The sequence below is a fragment of the Cylas formicarius genome, unplaced genomic scaffold, assembly GCF_029955315.1.
Source record: "Cylas formicarius isolate icCylForm1 unplaced genomic scaffold, icCylForm1.1 PGA_scaffold_1__22_contigs__length_36826433, whole genome shotgun sequence".
NCBI classification, from domain to species: Eukaryota; Metazoa; Arthropoda; class Insecta; order Coleoptera; family Brentidae; genus Cylas; species Cylas formicarius.
The window spans coordinates 15,997,614-16,008,981 of record NW_026844264.1 but is presented as its reverse complement, the minus strand read 5'-3'; the positions used below and the strand labels follow the sequence as shown (position 1 = coordinate 16,008,981).

General features: G+C 33.3%; 1 protein-coding gene across 2 annotated transcripts in view; it reads left to right on the top strand.

The window, feature by feature from the left end:
* Positions 1-10,698: 10,698 nt before the first annotated feature.
* Positions 10,699-11,368, top strand: part of LOC132697019 (uncharacterized) — a 286,016-nt gene continuing 285,346 nt past the window's right edge. Inside the window, exon 1 of one of the 2 annotated variants that reach the window (XM_060662263.1) lies at positions 10,699-10,809. The gene's annotated coding sequence lies outside the window, so the exon portion shown is untranslated. Of the gene's footprint in view, positions 10,873-11,368 lie in introns of both variants that reach the window. The other variant, XM_060662262.1, reaches the window with a different exon arrangement.

The window sequence follows — 11,368 nt, the reverse complement described above, 5'->3', positions numbered from 1 at the left end:
CAAAGGGCAAATACCCCCCACAACAGACCGGACATTGTTATTATCAACAAAGCACAACGCGAGGGTACATCATTGACATAGCCGTGCCTCTGGATGATAACGTACAGATAACCTACAGCGAAAAGATTCGCAACGCAAAATACGAAATGCTTTCCTACGAACTAAAAGCACTATACAATACTTTTTATAAAACTTCTCGATTGCTCCTGCGTCGGTTTTTGTTCACTCGAACTAGCTAACGTTTTATCCTGTTAGCTTCTTCAGAGCTTGGCTGAAACTGGCTCGCATTTTACTCTGTGCCTTCTTTTATATTGTTTGAGGGGGGCGGAGCTAAATGAGGGGCATAAACACCGTCTCTGATGACTGATTCTCATATTGGTGACAGGTAGAGACCTGAGTCGCGGTGAAGATTGTTAGGTTGCTTATATATCTCTATATAAGCAATTATATATAGACTCTCGGATTTTTCGTTGGTAGAAGAAATGATTACAAGCAAGAATTTTAGTTTTTGTCGAATAAAATTTTATGTCCGGTTTCCTGATTGTGTTCGCCAACTGTTGATGAGTTTATTTGTTTTTATTTGTAGATGTAGATCTCTACGAGCATCCATTCTCAGAAAATTTATATCGCTATAAAGATGAGAAGTATGATCAAATTTTCGGATCCCATAGACGAGACGGAGACATGAGTTTTGAACTCCTTGTATTCGGGTTCGACTCTCAACAACCGTAGACAAAATCATAATAATTAAAGTTAGACCAGACAAGTGTCTCGCATAAGTGTGAGCAGTAGATTTTTTCTAAAATAGATTTTAAATGTTCCTTAAACCGAAGCTGAGTCTCAAATACAACCACCTGATTCTTTGCAGTAGCTACAACTACAACTACCGACTAAAGGCATAGTTTTGTTTTTATTTTCGAAAACCATGGTGCATGATTTCGTAGGGTTTAATTTGAGGTTGTGGCCACTAGAAAAGTTACTTATAGCATGTAAATTGCGATATATATTAGACTTCGCCTCAACATAGTCAGTGGCATCCAAACAACAATAGAGCTGCGTGTCATCATCAAATGCCTGTACCCTACTGCACAGAACGGAGTTTGAAATGTTAGCAGTATAAACTAAAAACAGCAATAGCCCTAAAATGGAGCCTTGCGGGACTCCAGAGAGCAAAGCAACCTGATCGGAATACGTATTATTAGATAATATTATTTGCAACCTGTTTGATAGATATGATTTACTTAAACTACACGATGCTGATGAGAAACTATAAAACTTTAACTTACTTGTAAGCAAATTGTGATTAATGGTGTCAAATCCCTTTGAAAAATGCACTGACTCTATCGTCAACAACATTAGTTAATGCAACCGAATTAACAAAACGTTTCCTGAAGGCGCACTGCATGATTTATTGCTTATAAAATGATCATACATTTGAACATACAAAATTCTCTGAAATATTTTTGAAATTGCTGCTAGAATCCTGTATATTCGTAGATAATTGAGATGGTTAGGATTACTTATTTTTTAAAGCAGTTTTCCTATTGATATTTTAGTAAGTAATTCTTTTCCAAAAAACAGTTTATAACATGTGTTATGTATTTATCTATGAAAGGACTACAATATTTTAACATTAGTCGTGAAACTTTGTCGACCCCGGTGGATTGAATTTAAAATTTGATTTATCTCAAACTTCGGCCATCCTAAAACAGAAGTTTAGGTGATTATAGTAGTTATTTAAATTCGGATCAGAGAGTATTGCCGGTATTATGATATTTCTTTGTTTGCAAGGATTATTTTCTGTACACTGCGAACCTCACCTAAAGTAAAATTTCTAAGAAATTTATAGTTATCTCAGTCCGTAGGAAGTATACTTCTTTTGATCTTTCTTAGAGCATCAGTACATAAGCACTGCTACTCTTTATAATTTTAATTCTAATTCGAAATTTTTGCTAAATAAATAGGATAATCAGAATTTAAAAATGGTTATGATTTTCACTCTCTCGCGTTGATCGCGGCCGCTAATATTTATAAGGACAATGAATCAGATTGTCAAATGTTTCGTTCAACGGTCGCCTGCAAAAATTCTCATATTCCGGTTTCCTCTGCATCAATTTCAAATTAAACATTTTTATGTCCCTACATGGACAAGCGCTGCCTGACGGGAACCCGGGTGTCCCACTGCATAAATCTTTTTTTGGGTCGTGTTACCGATATTAAAACACGTGTTCTTTATGTGGAAATTGTAGGTCGCGCTACGGGGAAACCGTAATGCCGTATTTCAAAAGCCAAGTTCGTTGTTTAGCACTAAAAATGATCCCCAGCCGGATCGTTTGCTTGGCCTATGGTAGAAGAAAACGGCATCAAAATCCAATATATAATAACTCAATTAAAGCGATGCATTGGCATAAATGACTACAATCGACAAATCTAAAAGTGAACGATTTTTACCTTACTAACCAAAACTTACTGCTCAAGAATTTTCCGACATTTGCTCTTTCTCTTATCAGTTCAATTCGACTATAACTCAATCATGATATTTTAGATGCTCTTCTTAAATAATCCATTTGTACAGCTTTCTTCAAATTCTTCAGTTATGAATATACTAGTTTTCACTAATATGACTTCCCAGGTACGTCAATCTTCTAGTTGAATGTTTAATAGGGTTCCCTCGATTACGAGATGATGCTTCATTCGTGGATGTTTTCTGTTGAAACACCAATTAAGGGCAGTATTTTATTATAACATTGATAAGTAGTTGGGATAACAACACTCGATGATATTTTCAAAGAAATTTATTCAAATAGATTCTTAAAAATTCCACAGTGAGTTGCCCCTCCGCGCATGTTGAAGATTGTAATACGTTGTAATACGTAATTAATGTGGGATTTTGGGTTCATATTTGAGTTGTTGAGGTGAACTGCTTCCAACCGTTCTAACACTAGAAACCATGTACACCGTGTGCTAAATAAAAGGATCCACTATATGATCTGGAAACCCATAGGAGATACGAAAGAAAGTTGCGTACAAAAGTTTCTTGGACTCTCCTGAAAACTTTAAATATTATAATTTTGTTTATACATGATGTCCTAAAAGTGACACCCCGACATCAACTTTGTTATATTAAACCCTAGATATTTCGACATTTTTGGAATCCTTGATTAAAATAAAGGTCATTTTCTTAAGCAATTCCTATTAAAAATTAATTTTTATTAAAATAGGTGGTGGCGTTTTGGTGAATTGAATTAACAAAATCTCAAGATTTTCAAATGGAACACACTATATTTTTATTCGCATATCAATTCTAGGACAAAAAGTCAGGTAAGTTTGTAATTTATCTTATATTTAAATTTTACTTACTTTTTGAGCTATTCGAGGTTTTTTAAGATTGTTTGTTGATGTTGTTTTATAGATTTATTTATTGAAATTTGTTACCTCGTTTAGCTATAACCTATAACCTTTAATTATTTATTTTTGTTAGATATTTTCAACCAAGCTAGGTAATTAATTAATGATCCTTTAAATACGAATTCTGAAGTTTTATTAAATCTGTTAAAGTGTGTAGTATAAATTCGATTTTTTTCAAAATTTGGACATCCTGTATTGTTAGCAATATTATATCTTTAAAAGAAGTAGTATCATGTCTTTGCTATTTAAGAAATAATAATATCGGCAACAAGTGACCTAATGTAGGCAGCTTTCATTTTAACAAGAATTTGTGCAGGTGTTGTGTTAAACCTCGAATATCTCAAAAAGTAAGGAAAATTTAAGTATAAGATGAATTACAAATTTACCTTATTTTTTGTCCTAGAAATAATATGTGAATAAAAATATTTGGTGTTCCATTTAAAAATATTGAGATTTTGTTAATTGAATTCGATAAAACGGCACCACCAATTTGGGACACCCTGTATAAGCTGAAGCGCATCTGTTTAAATGATTGAGTAGTGCATCATCTCCTTAGTCTGTGGTTAAATTTTCATTGCAATACCTGGATCAGTACCGTCACAACACAATTTTATATGGGACAATCAAAATATGGAAAAAAAACACATAACCTCACTTTCTGCCTAAACTAGGCAAAAAACCCTGTATCAACAAAATTATAATATTTTCAATCTTCAGGAGAGTTCATGAAACTTTTATACGAAACTTTTTTCGTATCTCCTATGGGTTTCCAGATCGTATAGTGGATCGTTATTGGGCACACGTTGTACCTTCTTGTAAGAGCAGTCGCACGTTTTATGCCAAATTTAGGTTCGCGTCTTTCTTCACGTCTTAGGTGGACTGTTCTACGACTAACGTCAGTGCACAAAAAAACACCCCATTCTACTCCAGGTTTCAGTGAGCTCTGTCTTGACAGCAATCCAGACATAGCAACCGAGGTATAAGCTCCAATTCTTCGATAAATCTGTCGACCCGTAGTTCTATGGACACAAAATTTTCGCAGTTTCCTTCGCAATCACTCAGAGTGGGACAAAAATGTTATCGTTTACTAAACTTCAACCAACGAAACATCATAAATTTAGCTAAGTATATATAGGGTGTGCAATTTATATAGGCACATATTATTGAAATCTGTGAAAGTAATCAAAGTAATCATATAGCATTTGGTAGAGTTACTCAGCTATTCGATTCAAACAGGCAAAATAAATTTTACTTTCAAATCAATTGTCGGCAAGATCGCCTGAAGAAACGTCCTCGTCGGGTTCAACGTCTGGTCATTCCGACAACCCTCGGCTCTCGTAACTCACTATTAGGACAACGAAGTCTTTCGTTAAAGAAGTCTCCGGAGTGTGTTTGAGAAAAACTGCGGGGAAAATTTTCGTTTCTTTCCAACAAATTAGCGAACATATTTCTCGAAGGTTTGACCGTTAATGGGACGACCGCTGGCCGATCTAATGAACGCATTGTCACCAAAGAGGGTGCGAGATATACGACTGGCGCCATATAACTACTGATATCAAATAACTTTGATATGGGACGAGTCCGCACACGATTATAAAGGCGATAATTGACCTAGGCGTCGCGAAATGGTAACCGCTAAATCATTTGTGGTTTATGGACCGAAAATATGAATATTTGTTACTTGATTCGACAATCACTGAACCTGTTATACAGGGTATTCGAAACTGAGAGCCTGTAATTTTTTTTTGTACAAAAATAAGTCTCGTCGCGGAATTTGCTCTAAATTGAATGGAGGTCAACAGGGTGTTACAGGACGTTGCGAAGAACAGTTAAAGGCAGATTCTATATCTAAAAATATAAAAAAAGTTAATATCATGAGTGTGGTTTTGGTTATCAACAGTCTTACAGTTTATTTTAAATATGTCGAAAACGCGTTAACCTATTTGGGACACCCTGTACAAGCTGAGGACTATCTGTCAAACTGATTGAGTAGTGCATCATCTCCTTAATCTGTGGTAAATGTTGGTTGCAATACCTGGATCAGTAGCGTAACAACACAATTTTATATAGGCCAATCAAAATATGAAAAAGAAAAACATAACCTCAATTTCTGCCTAAACTATCCGAAATTCGAATACGAATTTCTTAAGAAAGTGACTATGCAAAATTCGAATAGGAATTTCTTAAGAAAGTGACCTTCATTTTAACCAGGGATTCCAAAAATGGCGAAATATACATTATGTTCCATTTTAAATAACAAAGTTGATGTCGGGGCGGAAACTTTTGGGACACCCTGTATAAAAATATATAATATCTGAAATCTTCAGGAGAATGCAGGACACTTTTGTACGAAACTTTTTTTCGTATCTCCTATGGGGTTCCAGATCGTTTAGAAGATCGTTTTATCTGGCACGCGGTGTACAACATATGTTCAATAATTTTTTCTACATCGCTGACGTCAGTAACGTCCATGACGGCAAGTCCATGTTAAAAAGTGTCTCTTGAACTTTTTCATTTTTCCGACACTACATGTACGTATTATAATTATATTGTAATACACTATTATACTTTCTAGACACGAAGTAACTTTCTAAATAATGCATTAAGCATTGGTACCGAAAGCATTTTAACTGATCTATTTAATAATAATCTAATATAATATGTTCGAGTCCGAGTTCATTGATTTTAATTTTAATATAATTTCGGTTGGATTAATTTCAAGTGAATGATACAGCGTTTTATCGTGCATTTTGTAATCTAAATAATATACAAGTTTTAAGGATTTTATTTTTTATTATTTTTATTTTATTAAAGTTTGTTTTATTACATGTAGCCTAGACTGCAATAAGATATCTTATAACCGACAAAAAACACGAATTATAAATTTTATATCTTGCAATTTCACTTAAAAAAAGTTACATCTGTATAACGCTGCAACTAAGGGAACTATTTTGTTCTTTATTTGACTAATATGGGCATTACAATTTAGTTGCTGGTCAGGCATAAGCCATAAATATTTAATTTTATCAACTCTTTAAAAAGTAACATCATTTATCTTAATGTTAAACATATTATATTTTTACAATTTTTTGTTTAAATAAAATGTGTTTAGTTTTTTTAATATTTTTTTTAATTTGTTAATTAATAGACAGTTTTAGTATCCTTTTAAGTCATTGTTTGCTATATTTGCCAATACTTTTGATTTTTTTATGTATAAATTAAGACCGTATCATCAAGATATACAACTTATACAAGAGGGGCCCAAGGACGGAACCCTGAGGGATCCCACAATTATTAGCTATAACTCTGCTACTGCAGTCCTCCAGAGTTATGTATTTTCTGCGGTTGGTTAAGTATCATCTAATTAGGTTGGACATAATCCTGCTAAGTCCCGATAAGCAAATCATGATCGGCAACATCGAACGCTTTTCTTAAGTTCTCGAATACGGCCAATATAATATGTGTAATAAAATTTTCAAAAAACAGTGTATTAAATTTGAAGTCTAATTGCTTCAAAACAATAAATCGCTTTTGCAAATTTTTCCTAACCCTTGGGAATATTTATTGTATTGTTTGACAAACTTTAGTAATCCAATCCGGAACACTTTTTAAGCAAGATTAACTTTCGGAAAGTAACACTTTTTCTACTTAAATCGGTATCTTATCGTTTCTTTCTGTAAACACGTGAATTTGACCCCACAAACACTACTGATTTAAGTATTTTTTGAAAAAAAAAACTGCATATCCATGGCCGTGTGCGAGTGTGTTTTGCAAGGTTACAGAGCACAGCGTTGGTCAGTGCCAGACTCTATGCGACGTGACAGGGAACCTAACAATAGGACAGTAGCGGCTGGAATTGTTGGACAGTTTTTTTTTATTTTTTATGTATTGTTAAAAAACAATGCATTTGTTGGTACAGCGCTTGACTTTCCTTGGCTTCCCGTGAACAGCAACGACGCAAAGTAAATCCTGAGCTACGTCACATGTAAAACGTTGGCGTTTGCCAAAATTCATCTCAATGTATTTTTAGATGAGGAGTTGGTTTTCAAATATATGCCGCATTTTTTTTAATGCTAAATGTTCAGTTCATGACCTGTGTGACATTCATTCTGGAACAAATGTTTTGGATGCTTGAACGTTTTAGAAATAACTAGTGAATTTTTGCGTTTTGTTGGTTTTCTTTTTTCCTTTAACATTATATAATTTCCTGATCTACGATTTTATAACTAACGGGTGTCTGTTTTAGACCTAAAAAAATACGAAAACATGTGCTAGTATATTTCCAAACAACCTGTATTTTATATCTATGAAATATATCCAAAATTTACGAATGCTCATTTTTATTACACTAAAATTGTGTGTTGAGGATATTTTGCAGAAAAATAGTCTAAGCATCGGCCTAAGACTAAAATTTCTAATAAAATAAAAAATAAAGATTTCTAGACTTTCATTAAAATTTAAATTTGCATTAGATTTGCATAAATTTTGGACAACATAAAATATTTAATACTACGAATATTGTTGTTCGAAAATCACTACTACTGTGTATTAGTTTTATTTATTATTATCATTCAATGGTTATCTCTGCTTAAACGAATTTGAGGCCATCATGTTTGAAAACTATATTTTGACCCAACCGAAAATGCAAGTCAAACTTTCTGAATATTTATGAAGCAAACTAAGATAACTAGGTAACTGGGGCGAAAAGTTGCTCTTCTCTATTTCAAGCGAATTTGTGAATCGATATATGTATTTGAAGGACGGGTGCTTCTCTTGAGAATATTCGGTTGCAATATCTACGATATGCAGTGGCAGATTCGCAACGGCTTATTAATTATAATTAGTGGCAAAATTTGTAAGTAAATAATTCTAATAATTGATAGGTAGATGGGTCGTCCTCGAGATAATGAAATTTGCAAATCGAGTTAATACCCTTCAGTAGCACTTGAATAATGTTAAGCAGCTAATTATGCAGAATTAAGATGCTATATTTTAATTAGGATCTGTATAATTTTTTAACTATTTCCACTTTACGTTTTATTGTTGTAATTAGTTAGGTTTATGGTTTTTCATAAACCCAACAAGTCCAGGTACGGGCCTGCCAGCAAATTTGTTGCAAATTTACCATTGCCTTTCCGATAAATTACGTTGAACCAATCAAAATAAAAAAAACATAGCGGCATTAAATTGGTCTGACTTGAGTTTTTCGTCTTCAATTTAAATAGTAAAAAAATTAACCAGAACGAAAACGAGCGTCGTTGTAGAATCCATGGGAAAATGATAATTGAAAATATCTATAGAAATGAATTTGCATCCCTGCATTAGTGAGCTGCCCGGTAAATATTGAAAACCATATTTGTGAAAATTTTTTTTGGATGAATGATATAGTAGCTATTTTCTCCAGAAAGTACGATTTTACGTTTATATTACGGCTATTTAAATAGGTGTACAATTTATGAGTAGCTCTGTACAGATTGCTTTTATTTTTTTAATTATGAAGAGATGAATCTGATACTCCAAGGGATTAGATATTTGTGTAGGCTATTCTTCTTTCTTGTCTCTTTTTTTAAAACTTTAACTTAGTTTAGTTAAAAATCTATTTTTAACACAATTTCTTGACACTACCAGCTCTAAGTACTAGACGCCTGCCGTTGTGACAACTTAATTATAATAATTGTATATTGTTATTTTAACTAAAAAATTGTAAAAGAATTCTGTTAAACTGTTTCTACTTCGAAGAAAAAACAGATATAGATCTTCACAATTCTATGGAATACAAAACATTATTATTGGTCTAATTCAAAACAACTAAAACAAATTACGTAATTGACTTTAAATTCGATTGAATTATCTAATTCTGCTCACCAGGACCTACTTCCAAAGGACCATATTATAGATTTTTTAGTATTTTCTAAAGTTTTAATTTTCCTATACAGCAGCATTCAATGAGAAATTTATTGGTGTGAGATGACTCGCCAATGTTTCGAAAACTGAATACCGTTTTTTGCCTCTCAACCGACCAATAGGCAACATTTTTTCCCGAACAAAAAATTCTCTTCCAATTTAAAACAAATACGTCGCATTTTATGTGCACTTTCCTGTTTGCAGACATACAGCGGAAAACCATATCCTACGTACATTTTTAATTCCATTGAATTCCATCTGGTTCCCATAAACGACTGTAAAAAAAACACAATCGACGTTTGCCATATTCGCAGTTTTCCGATAAAATTAATTCCTTTAAATTGTTCAAACGTCAAAAATTTACGAAATGCTGTAAGTGGATTATTCAAAATTGGAATTGTTTATCGAAAATTGGTGTTGCAATACATTCTAACCAAGGGTTCAATAAAAATTGTTACAAAAGTAATTTTTCGAATATATCGAAGTTTTAGAAAAAATGTTTAAAAAATAACGAGTTTTGATTAGTCACTTTATTATGTGCAATATGAAACCTTGGAAAGCATTTTCAAAATGGAAATTAAATTAGTGTTGATAACTTTTTATGAGCAAAACAGAAAAAAAAAAGTGGTAACGCCTCATTTGTTTTTTAAAGTTTGGTCTTCTTTTCTTAGCATTGTTTAGAAATGTTTTCCAATTATAACTTAACATAATTAACACTACAAATTTTCAGTTCCAATGCACCATTTCACAACGTAGAAGAAGTGAAAAAATAAATTTCGTTTTTATCAAAAAAAATTTTGCGATCAAAATGTCCCAAATGGATCATAGACCACATAACAAGGCAAACCAAATAAAACGAGTCATCAAGTTCTCGTACGTAAACTTATACACAATATCAATTATATGTGAAATGCAATGCCGCAAATTACTTGAAGAATGTTTTTCATGCGATTTGGGTGAGACTGGCCTCCATTTATCATCACAGCCTATTTATGCAGAGATACTGGCTTTACTTTCTAGACATAAATATTGTACTCGGAGTATTAGACCACTATTATTTAAATTGTGAATTTGTTAATACACTTCCGGTTAATGTGATAAACAAAAATGAAACATTGATACCAAAAAGTCTACCGATTCCGTGATGCAAAATAGTTCCCACTCGTATTATTGAATCACAGGCTTTCGAGCATCTCCCACGTCGCGGCGACAGCGGCAAATACAAAACGCACACAATACAACAAACTGCAAAATGCATCCCCTCATCAGTCCGAGGGTTGCAAAGAACCGTGCGACGCTTGCCCGGAGAGTACTTTCCTCGATCTCTTTTTGGACCACCGACGCCGACGACTCGACGTCGAAATTTGCGTTTAGTGACGCGCTGTTCTTCCTTCGAGGCGGTTCGTTATAAACGAGAGTTCAAAAGTGGGATTGCGAAATTTATATTTAGTGTCTGTGGCGCCAAGTTTGATTTACGAACCGCGGTGTTACCCTAAGGTGCATTCCATTTCCTAATTATCACTCACGAATTTGGATTGTTGGCGACTTTTAATCACGCAAGTAATTTGAAAATAAGTTTTTGTTGGTGTGGGATATGGGTTTCACCGCTCAATTGGCCGCCGAATGGCAAACGATACATAAAATTTAATGGGTTTTAAAAGTTATCGAAAAATACAAAATATGCAATAGACTGTCGATAAAAATGCTTTCTGAGAAATATACGCTGGATATTTAAATATAGGACGGTATTATCTACATATGTAAACATGTTTACATGTTTGTTCCCTACTGATAATAGAAGTTTTATCTGATACTTATTCTAAAGTTCAGTAGACTCCATGTATACTTTTCTCATACTCCCTTAATCGAATTTGGTATCAAGAACAATTCTTCAAATTTGATTTTCAAATGATTTTTTGATTGTTTTGCATTTGCAATTTTCTCTAAGTTTAGATGCATGTTTCATATTGTTTCACAAGTTTTCCATAGCTATTTTGAATGACAGTATATTCTAGACATTTTCTGAAATGGCATAAATTTTGTATCTTTAAAAGTG